A 13,623-nucleotide genomic window follows, 5' to 3' on the forward strand; every position below is an offset into this window, starting at 1 on the left:
GCTCGTGTAACACTAGAAAGTACAATACAAATATACAAATTAATAGAAGTAACAAGATGAAAGAGTAAAACAAAGCAATGACAAATGATTAGTCACAAACAGAAGTAAATAGGCACCCTGCAAGGAAGTAAGTGAGGTTGGCCATAATTGAAAACTTCCTTGAAATTACAAACATGAATGAAGGGAAGAAAAGCAACACCAATATAATAGTAAGATAGTAAAAATCATATGCAAGCGTTTTGCAAAAGTAAAATTATATAAATACCTAAATGAACTTCAAGTTCATTTTTGAAAGTTGACAAATTGCCTGCTATAACGACAAGTGGTTGGTCGTTCTATGACTCAATTATCCTGGTAAAGAATGCCGAGTAATATTATATACATTAACCTTCCTGCCCTCAACGTTCAGCTTTTACAGAATGATTTGCTTTTGTTGAGTTTAATTCAAAAACATCATTTGAGTTGAGATGACTTCAACAGAAAACAACAAACTGCAGCATGCTGAAACATACAGTCACATTTTTTTTGCAAATCAAGTGTGAAAAATATTTCTCAACAGGCTGATGTTGACAGAAACTTTGGCTAAGTCTTGCACCTTACATGGCTGCTTGATTGGAACATACAATTTTATTCCCCTTCAGGTCCATCATTTGTGTACCTGATTTATCTATCTCCTGCAATCAGCCCACCCTCAGCTTTTTCAGCCATGCCCAAGTCAAAGGTCTGTTGCACTAATGTGTGCATAATTCCTCTCTTGCAGTCAAGAGGTGAAGCCAGCTTGACTTTGGACATAAAACGTTGTCCAGTGGATCTTAAAATTGCAACTGCACCAGGGACTGTTAGGGAATGTTATTCAGTAATCAGCTTTTAGGGCTGCCTTTGGTAGATGAAATAGCTGTTTTAAACACTGCCAATAGATTACAATTGTTGTTGGCAATGAGAGATCCTGGTGTAATGAGATGATACAAAGCTAAATATGCTAAAGTAATAATTAAACTGAGATAGTTGCCTTTATGAAATATTGTATGCAGTAGACAATATTATGTTATATTCATCAAGAAATAGTTTGTTTGACAGCTTTCGTGAAAACACCCTGAAAAGAACAAGCCATTTATAGGAATCAGTTGGTACAAACCGGTACACATAACAATTAAAATGAAATGAAATAATTTCCACAATAATGATATGATGACAAATTACTGGTATATAATAATGAAAGGTGCATAGAAGAAACATCACTCAATTATTTTCATGCAAATGAAAATAATTTATTGCAAACTTAAATAAAAAAGATGAATAAGCTACACCTGTGCCATGGTCCTTAATTAATTTTGTTACTGGATTTTGTTTAGTTATATTGAACAGGATGATGGCCTATGAACTGATTTTTTTTAAACACAAAATGCATCCAAATTGTGGTTGAAGACTAAAAGAAGAAACAAAGAAAACATGTCTTAGCAACAATGGACTCATCATGCCCTGTAGGGTACAGGGCATTGTGGAGACTGGTCATCATTTTCATCTGACTTGCAGTCTTTGTGTGGCCTTTGCCCTGGCCATGTGGCATTGCATTTAGCTTGGAGAAGTTTCTCTGATTAGCTCTTGAAACCTTCCTTCCTCAGCAACATCAGAGAGAGAACTTCCCCAGATTTCGGCGTGGGTGAGGATTGGTGCTTGTAAGCTGATCAGAGCTCAACGTTGTGACTGCTGGGGTCACCAATGCAACCCAATTTTTTCACTGGCAACTACCTTTCCATGCTTTTTGCTGACTGAAATACTTTTGCTGGTGACTAAAATTAATATGAAAACTAAGGGGCCAGCTGGCCCCAAGGTTTTTTCCTGAAAGTTGAGCCCTGCTGAAAGTATCAATCAGTCATCTTTCATGTTTTTAAGAGAAAAATTGTTGGCAGCTGCTGTCATTTTGTGTAGCATACGGTGTTGATCCATTGCCTTAGTGGTAATAAGTTGGCAAGGCTTTTACAATAAGGCGAGAGATCTTTCCTTTCTAGTTTGCAGCCTTTCTTTTGCAATAACTGGTAGCACACTACAGACAACTCTTGCCTTGCAGACCCCCTGCTATTATGGACAGCCTGATGTTACTGATAGAGGCTATATATGAAAAACCATAATTTAGATGTCAAAATTGGCAAAATAGAATATAACTACATCTGCACTTAGTTAAGTCGGTAAAAATCCTGTGATATCACACCAACTGTAAAAATCTCAGAAAAAAATATAATAGGATATTAAAACTGAAACATTAAAGCTAATATTAAAACTAATACAATGGACTACAAACTACTAAGTGTTAGAATGAAAATAGCATTTATCATTAAATCTTAATAATAAATCTTAATCACTTTCTGAAACAGACGGTGTCTTATGGCCTTAATGAATGAAAATTAATCTGTCAATTTTCTGACACTGTCTGGCAGAGAGTTGAATGATGGAGCAGCCATTGATTTATGGCTATTATCCTATCCCTATTGCAAAATTGTGAACACTTCATATGATCCCACACTGATTCTTTTAGTGTTTCTCAATCGTTACAAGGGACACCTTGAATGTATTGAGTGATTTGTCATTGTTCTGTTGTCTTGGAGTGTTTACTACTGGTAGTTTGTACACTATTTTGACCTATACTACATATATTACAATTTTTTGCTTAAAAGCACAAAGCAGTATGTGCACTGCATGTGGGTTTATATGACTTGTATTGAGTCATTTTCATCTCACCCCTCTACTGCAGGCAGCCCTGCTATAACGGCAACAAATGACGATCTCAAGGATGTGTACTATAACAAGAGTCAACTGTATTGGTGTCCACTTCTATGGTGAATTTGATAGAGGGATGGTAGTTGTTGAGGGTTTCAAGGAAAGTTACTGCTGAACTTGAACCAGTTGTTAGTGAAGTGGTTTTTCTAAGGTAATAAGTCTGATGTCAGAATCTGTGAATTGGGTGATGGTTGGGAGCCTCATTTCTCGATAAATTTTATGGTTTAGCTTTCTGTGTAATAGTTAAAACAGGGGTGCCACACCAGGTCAGGAAATGGTCAGGAAAAAATTCTTCTAAGGTCAATGAATTTTTTGTTAATTTAGGGAAAATTGGCATTTTGAAGAAGAGTCAAGGAAAATATTCAGCACGACTGGTTTAATACCTGTAAAAGCTGGAGAAGATTTTGGGTCACTGTTATCTCAACTTTGTTTTTTCCTTAATAAAGAAGGAAAATCTGTTGAAAATTTTAAGTTTAATGAATGGGTAGAAATGAATGAAGCCACTGCTATCTGCTATGTGACATTTATCTGACAGCATTGCAAATCTTACTTTGGGAACATTTGTGGTGATAAGGAAAGCACTGGTATTGAGGAAAGAGTTCCCTAATTTGGATATGTTATTAATATTCCTGAAACTGTGATCAATACGATGTCTTGTAACTACTGAGGATTTAATGATAATAATAAAAAAATAATAATAAACTGATATTTTAAAAGGAGGCCTCCAATCACCTAAAGGTGGTTTCCAGGAGGGTCCTCTAAAAAATACAAGTCTAAAATATACATTAAAATTAATGTCTAAAATACAGAAGTAATAAAAAATAAAAACGTGAGACTAAAACTAAGGTTTTAAACTAGAACTAGGAGTAAAAATCTACTTCCAACTAAGGTTAAAATGATTAACCAAGGAACAAGGTAAGACTGAATGGCAGTCAGTGAGGAGAATTACAAAAATATCAGTTATGACACTGGACAAGATAAAAATGAAGGACAATCAGTATAGAGAATTCCAATATCGGTTCTGACACTGGACGAGATAAAACTAAATGACAATCCGTATGGAGAATTGCAATATTTATTCTCACACTTGACAAGATAAAACTGAGCGACAATCAGCATGAAGAATTACAACAATTCTTTTGACAACGGACAAGATAAAACTGAACGGCAGTCAGTGTGGAGAAGTACAACATTATCAGTTCTGAGACTGGACAACACAAAACTGAATGGCACTAAGTAGAGAGAATTACAACAATCTCAGTTCTGACACTGGACGAGATAAAATTGAATGACAATTTGGATGGTGAATTCAACGATATTAGTTCTGATACTGGACAAGATAAAACTGAACGACAACCTGTATGGAGGATTGCAATATTTATTCTCACACTTGACAAGATAAAACTGGAGGACAATCGGTATGAAGAATTACAACAATTCTTCTGAACACAGACAAGATAAAACTGAATGGCAGTCAGTGTGGAGAAGTACAACATTATCAGTTCTGACACTGGACAACATAAAACTGAATGACAATCAACATGGAGAATTACAACAACATCAGTTCTCACACCGGACAATATCAGTTCTGACACTGGATAAAAAATGAATGACTATCGGTATGGAGAATTACAACAATATGAGTTCTGACAATGGACAAGATAAAACTGAACAACACAATCAGTATGGAGAATTACAACAATATCAGTTCTCACTCTGGACAAGACAAAACTAAAGGACAATCAGTATGGAAAATTGCAATATCAACTCTGACACTGGACAAGATAAAAATGAATGAGAATCAGTAGGGAGAATTACAACAATATCAGTTCTGACACTGGACAAGATAAAAACAAAGGGCAATCAGTATAAAGAATTGCAATATTAATTCTGACTCTCGACAACATAGACCTGAATGACAATCAGTATGAAGAATTACAACATTATCAGTTCTGACAATAGACAAGATAAAAATGAAGGATGAGTATGGAAAATTGCAATATTAATTCTGACACTGGACAAGACAGAACAGAACGACAATCAGTATGGAGAATTACAACAATATCAGTTCTGACACTGGACAAGATAAAACTTTATGACAATCAGTATGGAAAAATACAACAATAGTTCTGATAACAGACAAGAGAAAACTCAACGGCAGTCATTGTGGAGAATTAGAACAATATGATTTCTGACAACGAGCAAGGTAAAATTGAACGGTAGTCAGTACGGAGAATTACAACAATATTAGTTCTGACAATGGACAAGACAAAAATGAAGGATAATGAGTATGGAGAATTGGAATATTAATTCTGACACTGGAGAAGATAGAACTGAACAACAATCAGTATGGAAAATTACAACAAAAGTTCTGACAACGGACAAGATAAAACTGAACGGCAGTCAGTACAGAGAATTACAACATTATCAGTTCTGACTCGGCACAAGATAAAACTGAACTGGAGTCAATGTGGAGAATTACAACTATATCAGTTCTGACACTGGACAAGATAAAAATGAAGGACAATCAGTATGGTGAATTTCAACAATATCAGCTCTGACACTGCAAAAAATAAAACTGGATAAAAATCAGTATGGAGAATTATAACAATATCAGTTCTGACACTGAACAAGATAAAACTGAGCGGCAGTCAGTGTGAAAAATTAGAACAATGTCAGTTCTGACACTGGACAAAATACAAAATGAATGACAATCGGTATATACCTCTTACTAACCGAGTTTGAGGGCCGTACCATAAGTTACGGACCGAGTTTTTTTCCCCTTTAATTTATGGCTCAAGGGCAAAGCACGCAGGCCCTAAATCGAAGGGGAAAAAACGAGGATCCGTAACTTACCGTACAGACCGAGAAAACGAGGTTAGTAAGATATTTATTATATCTCCATTGTGTGTATGACGGGCTCAGGAATGATTTCTATTTAAGCGGAATGCCTTCAAATTTCTGATGCACCTCAAAATCAAAACAAGTCAATTTGAAATTGTTTTTAAGTTGTTAGCATGCTTTAATACACAATTTAGAGTAAAAAAAGTCTTAAATGTTTACTTGCTATAAAAGTTAGGAACACTTGGCGATAAATCACAAAACAGTTTTTCAACAAAACCAGCTTTAAATTTTAGTGTGCCGTACAGGAGAGTACGGCCTGATAAATTGACCAATCACAGCACGTGTACTAACTAAGAGATATAACAAAGTTAATTACAGCACTATCAGTTCCAACTTGGACAACATAAAACTGAACAACTATCAGTATGGAGAATTACAGCAATATCAGTTCTGACACTGATTAAAATAAAACTGAACGGGAGACAGTGGAGAATTACAACAATATCAGTTCTGACACTGGACAAGTTAAAACTGAACGACATGCAGTATGAAGAATTACATGAATAGTTCTGACAATGGACAAGATCAAACTAAATGGCAGTCAGTATAGAGAATTACAACAATATCAGTTCTGACACTGCAAAAGATAAAACTGAATGACAAACAATATGGAGAATTGAACAATATCAGTTCTGACATTAAAGAAGATAAAAGTAAACGGCAGTCAGTGTGGAGAATTACATCAATATCAGTTTTGCCATTGGACAAGATAAAAATAAATGACAATCAGCATGGTGAATTACAACAATATCACATCTGACTCTGCAAAAGAAAAAAACTGAATGACAATCAGTATGGAGAATTAGACAATATCAGTTTTGACACTGAACAAGATAAAGAGAAACGGCAGTCAGTGTGGAGAATTACATCAATATGAGTTTTTGACAATGGACAAGAAAAAATGAAATGGCAGTCAGTGTGGCGAATTACAACAATATCAGTTCTGACACTGGACAAGATAAGATTAAATGACAATCAGTATGGTGAATTACATCAATATCAGTTCTGACACTGGACAAGATAAAACTAAATGACAATTACTATGGAGAATTAAAACAATCGTTCTGGTGATGGACAAGATAAAACTCAACCGCAGTCAGCGTGGAGAATTAGAACAATATTAGTTCTGACAGAGGACAAGATGAAACCGAACAGGAGTTAGTGTAGAGAATTACAACAACATCATTTCTGATACTGGACAAGATAAAAATGAATGACAATCAGTTTGGTGAATTACAAGAATATCAGTTCTGATACTGGACAAGATAAAACTGAACGACAATCTCTATGGAGAATTGCAATATCAATTCTGACACTTTACAAGATAAAACTAAACGACAATCAGTATGGAGAATTAAAAAAAATAGTTCTGACAACGAAGAAAATAAAACTGAACGGCAGTCAGTATGGAGAATTACAGCAAAATCAGTTCTGACACTGGACAAGATAAAACTGAATGACAATCAGTATGAAGAATTACAACAATATCAGTTCTGACACTAAGCAAGATAAAACTGAACGGCAGTCAGTGTGGAGAATTACAACAATATCAGTTCTGACACTGGACAAGATAAAGCTGAACAGCAATCAGTATGGAGAATTGCAATATCAATTGTGACACTGGACAAGATAATACTGAACGACAGTCAGTATGGAGAATTGCAACAATAGTATCAGTTCTGACAACGGAAACGATAAAACTGAGCAGTGGTCAGTATAGATCATTACAACCACATCAGTTCTGACACTGCAAAAGATAAAACTGAATGACAGTCAGTTTGGAGAATTAAACAATACCAGTTCTGACACTGAACAAGATAAAACTGAATGGCAGTCAGTGTGGAGAATTACATCATTATCAGTTCTGACAGTAGACAAGATAAAAAGTGACAATCAGCATGGTAAATTACAACATTTTCAGATCTGACACTGCAAAAAATAAAACTGAATGACAATTCGTAATGAGAATTACAACAATATCAGTTGTGGCACTGAAAAAGATCAAACTGAAGGGCAGTCAGTGTGTAGAATTATAACAATATCAGTTCTGACACTAAACAAGATAAAACTGAACAGCAGTCAGGGTGGAGAGTTACAACCACATTAGTTCTGAAAATGGGCAAGATAAAACTGAACGACAATCAACATGGAAAATTACAACAATATCAGTTCTGACACTGGACAAGATAGAAATGAATGACAATCGGTATGGAGAATTACAACAATAACAGTTCTGAAAATGGACAAGATAAAACTGAACGACAATCAGTATGCAGAATTGCAATGATATCAGTTTTGACACTGGACAAGTTAAAACTCAATGACAATCAGTATGGAGAATTGCAATAACAATTCTGACAGTGGACAAGATAGAAATGAATGAGAATGAGAAGGGAGAATTACAACAACATCATTTTTGACACTGACCAAGATAAAACTGAAGGACAATCAGTATGGAATATTGCAATATTAATTTTGACTCTGGACAACATAGAACTGAACGACAATCAGTATGGAGAATTACAACAATATCAGTTCTGACAATGGACAAGATAAAACTGAACGACAATCATTATGGAGAATTACAACAATATCAGTTCTGACACTGGACAAGATAAAACTGAACAGTAATCAGTATGGAGAATTGCAATATCAATTCTGACATTGGACAAGATAAGACTGAACAGCAATCAGTATGGAGAATTGCAATATCAGTTCTGCCAACGGACAAGATAAAACTGAACGACATTCAGTATGGAGATTTACTATTTAAGTTCTGACACTGGGCAAGATAAAACTGAATGACAATTAATGTGGAGAATTACTATCTTAGTTCTGAAATGAGCAAGATGGAGCTCAATGAACATCAGTATTGAGAATTAATATTGCAGTTTACTTGACACTGAACAAGATAAAAATGAATGACATTCCATATGCATGGTGAATTAATCCTTAGGTTCTGGCACTGGCTAGAGCAGGAATTGTTTGTAATAATCTGTTGATCGATTACCGAGATGCTGTTTCGCATTGTAAATGACCTTTTATTGAAAAAAAACGAATACTCGAGGTGATGGCAAGACTTGGCTAAATGCAGCTTAATAGTAGCGTTCATGAGAAGTATTGAGTATTTTGGCCTGTTATTGACATTGCTCCTTTTGTTTTCCTCTTCGTAGATATGGATGTGTTTCCAGCTTTTTTTTAGATAATATTACCATCCTCTGTTTGCTTTGGAATGTTTTAGGAATAAAAATTAATTTGTGTTTGCTGTACATTGTGGTATTTCTTTTCTGTTACCTTTGCAGCCGTGTCACTGAAAACATTATCTTACGGCTGTAATGATATTTTTGTTATTTTTATAATGATAAGCCATGTATACATCCTGCATAGCAGGTGTAAACGGGGAGGGAATAGGGGGTATCCTTTCGCACGCAACGCTTATGCAGCGCTTTCTCTTGTGTCACTTGTATTTTCTTTGTATATACCAAGTGAATACAAGTGGGATATTCCAATGTATAGCAAGAGAAAACGTTACATAACTAGTTTATATTTCATCACTAAGTTAGTTCAGAGGGTTAAGAACTCAGATTAACCAATCAAATTGCTTCATTGCTGGCACAGTATTCCCTAAGTATTGGACCGGGCACTGTCCAGAATGATCCCCCACGATCACTGTTAAAGATTTTCGTTAGTGTTATGGCGTTTCTGAAAGAGCTTGCTTTGATCACACGAAACACTCGTTTTGTTTTCTTTCCAACTCTTTTTCCCTTCTGTTTTGTTTAACATCAGGCGCGAGTATGCGACTAGTCGGCTTTCAATCAGAATTGCGCGTTTGAAGTTTGCAATGTTTCTCCAGTTTGTGATCGTGGCATTTTTCTGAACATTTTCAGTTGCGTAATAAATCCCTTATTAACGAAGCTTGCAATTCTTGTTGCCTAATTACTTGTAGAAATTTATGGACGTCCGGCCCATTAAATCCCAGGCATTCTGGATAAAAGTCAAAGTAAATTTATGGCCACACATTGTTTAAAGAGTTGGGTTTGCTTGACAGTATCACATCTGACAACGTCTCAGATGTTGAATCTTGTTAGTGAGCTTGCATACAACATATCCAGTCATAAAAAGAGACCTTAACCATTTTTCACCGTGATTATAGACCTCGCCCCCAATCAGTTTTGTAATGAATTTCAAACATTTCTTCTGGTTATTTATGGAAAGAAACTCAACAACTCAACAATCAACCAATCAACCAACTTTGGGTCGATTTCCAAACACTTGGGCGATATTTCCCAGCCCTAAAGACTCTAAACAAATTCGAGAAGACTTTGGTTTTCAATAAAATGGCCAGAAGAAAAAGTTTTGAACGCTTTCTTATGAGCAGTCTGGCCGAAATAATAACTCCCTTAGTGACTATGACCAGAAAGTCGCTGCGACCGGGCTACGCGCAACGCGATTTTGACCAACTTTTAGTCGATTTCCTCTGGTCGATTTTTCTTCTGGTCAAAATCACGCTGCGCGTAGCCCGGTCTAGTCATAGTCACTAAGTGAGTTATTATTTTGGCCAGACTGCTGATAAGTAAGCGTCCAAAAATTTTTCGTCTGGCAATTTTCCTGAAAACCAATGTCTTCTCATATTAGTTTAGACTCCTTAGGGCTGGGAAATATCGCCCAAGTCCCTGGTAATCGACCCAAAGTTGGTATAAATCGCGCTGCGCGTAGCTCGGTTTCGGCGACTTTCTGGTCATAGTCACTAAGTGTGTTAATATTTCGGCCAGACTGCTCATAAGTAAGCGTTCAAAACACCTTTTCTCGCCATTTCACTGAAAACCAAGGTCTTCTGGAATTAGTTTCGAGTCCCTGGGACTGGAAAATATCGCCCAAGTTCCTGGATATCGACCCAAACTTGGTATAAATCGCGCTGCGCGTAGCCCGGTCTCGGCGACTTTCCAGTCATAGTCACTAAGTGAGCTAATATGTCGGCCAGACTGCCCATAAGTAAGCGTTCAAAAATTTTCCTTCTGGCCATTTCACTGAAAACCAAAGTCTTCTCAAATTAGTTTAGAATCCCTAGGGCTGGGAAATATCGCCCAAGTTCCTAGAATTCCACCCAAAGTTGGTCAAAATTGTAAAACAATAAAAATGCAAGCAAGATATAAATTCCCAACCATATTTATTCGTTGTAATAATGGGTAAAAAGATAATGGTAATGTTTTAAGAAATAGGTGTTGGGTCATTCGAAATATAATATTGGAATATTTTAGGTGTTTGGGATACATTGACATTATGGACTTGCTCCTTGACTAGCTGATCAAATGTTGCCTTTCTTATCGTTGTTGTTGTATACGCAGGTGCTGCGTTTCCTAGGAACTAGTTCTTCGTATGTGTAAATTACTTGACTGTTGTTACACTGGAAATAGTGCCATGTAATCTTACTATTTTGAATATAGTATCTACTTAAATAATTTGTTAACTGATTCTTGTTAGACCTGTTAAAATACTTTGGTACATTTATGTTGAGGGCCATTAGGTTATCAGTTTTATTACTGTCAAATGCTACCCTAGTAAAAAAAAAGTCTTACTACTACTACTACTACTACTACTTCTGCGAGCACCGTTGCTACACTACATGTTTTCGGGTCAGCTGCGTTGTTCAGCAACTCGTTTGTTTACTCGCGGGTGTCGATCGAGAAAACAAAATAAAAATTGAAATCTAGATTTTGGAAGCGCTCTTTTTGGAATTAGTCGCGTTAGAATCCTTAACTTATTTTTAGTCTCCTGTCCAATTTTTCAGAATTTTCAACAACAACTTTTATTAGAGATCCTGGCACTTTTCCTTGATTTTAATTTGTAAACTTATTCTTGATAATTGTTATATTGAACGTGCTGATTTATTTGGATCATACACCCTATGCTTGATAGTGGAAATTCAGAAATGAAAAGATTTTTCACTAAGTGAATTCTGCGAATTCATGCTAGTAGAACACTGCGCATGTACTGAAATCAGCGTTAATTTTCGAATTAGACGAATTAGACAGCTGATTGACAGCACGGGTGTGATCCAGATAAAAGAGCGCGGGCCAAACCTACGCATCAGAGTTGTAGTAATCGCTGTAATCAGTCAAGAGTGGCAGTAGGGGAACGTTGTCAGTATTGTAATGAAGTCATCAATGGTGGAAATAAAAAGCGAGCTAACCAAACAAAGAGTGTTTAAGTGATCGGCTAATTTCCCCAAGGGTCCCTTTAATCACGCTGCGCGTAGCCCGGTCTCGGCGACTTTCTGGTCATAGTCACTAAGTGAGTTAATCTTTCGGCCAGACTGCTTATAAGTAAGCGTTCAAAAATTTTTCTTCTGGACATTTCACTGAAAACCAAAGTCTTCTCCAATTAGTTTAGAGTCCCTAGGGCTGGGAAATATCGCCCAAGTTCCTGGAAATCCACCCAAAGTTGGTCAAAATCGCGCGGCGCGTAGCCAGGTATTTGCGACTTACTAGTCATAGTCACTAAGTGAGTTAACATTTCGTCAACTGAAACCGCGCTGCGCCTAGCCCAGTCTCGGCGACTTTCTGGTGATAGTCACTAAGTGAGTTAATATTTCGGCCAGACTGCTCATAAGTAAGCGTTCAAAAATTTTTCTTTTGGCCATTTCACTGAAAACCAAAGTCTTCTCGAATTAGTTTAGAGTCCCTACGACTGGAAAATATCGCCCAAGTTCCTGGAAATCCACCCAAAGTTGGTCAAAATCTCGATGCAGCGTAGCCCGGTCTCGGCGACTTTCTAGTCATAGTCACTAAGTGACTTAATATCTCAGCCAGACTGCTCATAAGTAAGCGTTCAAAAATTTTTCTTCTGGCCATTTCACTGAAAACCAAAGTCTTCTCCAATCAGCTTAGAGACCTTAGGGCTGGGAAATTCCTGGAAATCGACCCAAAGTTGGTCAAAATTATGCTGTGCCTAGCCCGGTCTCGGCAACTTTCTAGTTATAGTCACTAAGTGAGTTAATATTTCGGCCAGACTGCTCATAAGTAAGTTTTCAAAACGTTTTTCTTCTGGCGATTTTTTTGAAAACCGAAAGTAGTATAGTAAATGGCGGTACTAGGACATTATGCAAAAAACGGCATACCCACTCCCCTAGAAACCCAAAAAATACCCTCGCCGGGCCTCAACTCGAAAAATGCATTTTCAGGCCTCTTAGGGTATGTTTTGTCCTAAGCCCTCTCATTGGCAAATTTCATGTCTCCCAACCCTCTAGAAATCAAAAAAAATCCTTCTACTAGAAACCCTTCGCGAAGTCGGGTCATGACCAAAAAGTACTCTTGCCACCCCTCTGGAAATCAAAAAACTCCTTTAGCCAGAAACAGCATAAATTAGGCTATCTCAGGCCTCTGCAAATCAAAAACTTATTCACCAAGTGGCAAAACAGAGCTTTCGAATTTGATATAAAAGAGAAACGTTATTGATATATTGGTAGTATGAGTATGAAAAATGAAATTGAAATATATAAGGTTCATCCTTTGTATAATAAATATGCCGCGTCGAATCTTGGCAAGGTTATTAATACCAGAACAATGAAAATAGTTGGGTGCAGCTTAAATCATTATGGATATAATCGTTGTTCTGTCAGCGGGCTGGGATTCAAACAAAACTCAATGCTAGCTCACAGATTTATATGGGAATGTCTCAACGGTTCAATTCCGAGTGATAAAGTCATTGATCATATTAATGATGTGAAAACTGATAATAGACTGTGTAATTTACAATTATTATCACAAAGTGAGAATAGTAAGAAAGCAGCAAAAAATCGAGATTATTCTTTTGTGAAGTATAATCATTTGAATAAGAAAAAAAGTCAAATCAATAAACCGCTCCGATGGGACGATTATGATTTTCAAAAGTTTATCCAGTGCTGGAAAAAAGCTTCATGCTAGTGCTGGTTCAGTGAAAATGACT

The 13,623-nt window shown here is 36.5% G+C and overlaps 1 long non-coding RNA gene across 1 annotated transcript; it reads left to right on the forward strand.

The window, feature by feature from the left end:
• Nucleotides 1-2,810: 2,810 nt before the first annotated feature.
• Nucleotides 2,811-8,948, forward strand: LOC149095491 (uncharacterized). Its single transcript, XR_016204858.1, has 2 exons — nt 2,811-2,926; nt 8,853-8,948. It is a non-coding gene; the product is annotated as an uncharacterized LOC149095491 (long non-coding RNA).
• Nucleotides 8,949-13,623: the final 4,675 nt, after the last annotated feature.

Source organism: Orbicella faveolata, unplaced genomic scaffold (genome assembly GCF_042242905.1).
Source record: "Orbicella faveolata isolate gen_17 unplaced genomic scaffold, um_ofav_v1 contig_50, whole genome shotgun sequence".
NCBI lineage: Eukaryota > Metazoa > Cnidaria > Anthozoa > Scleractinia > Merulinidae > Orbicella > Orbicella faveolata.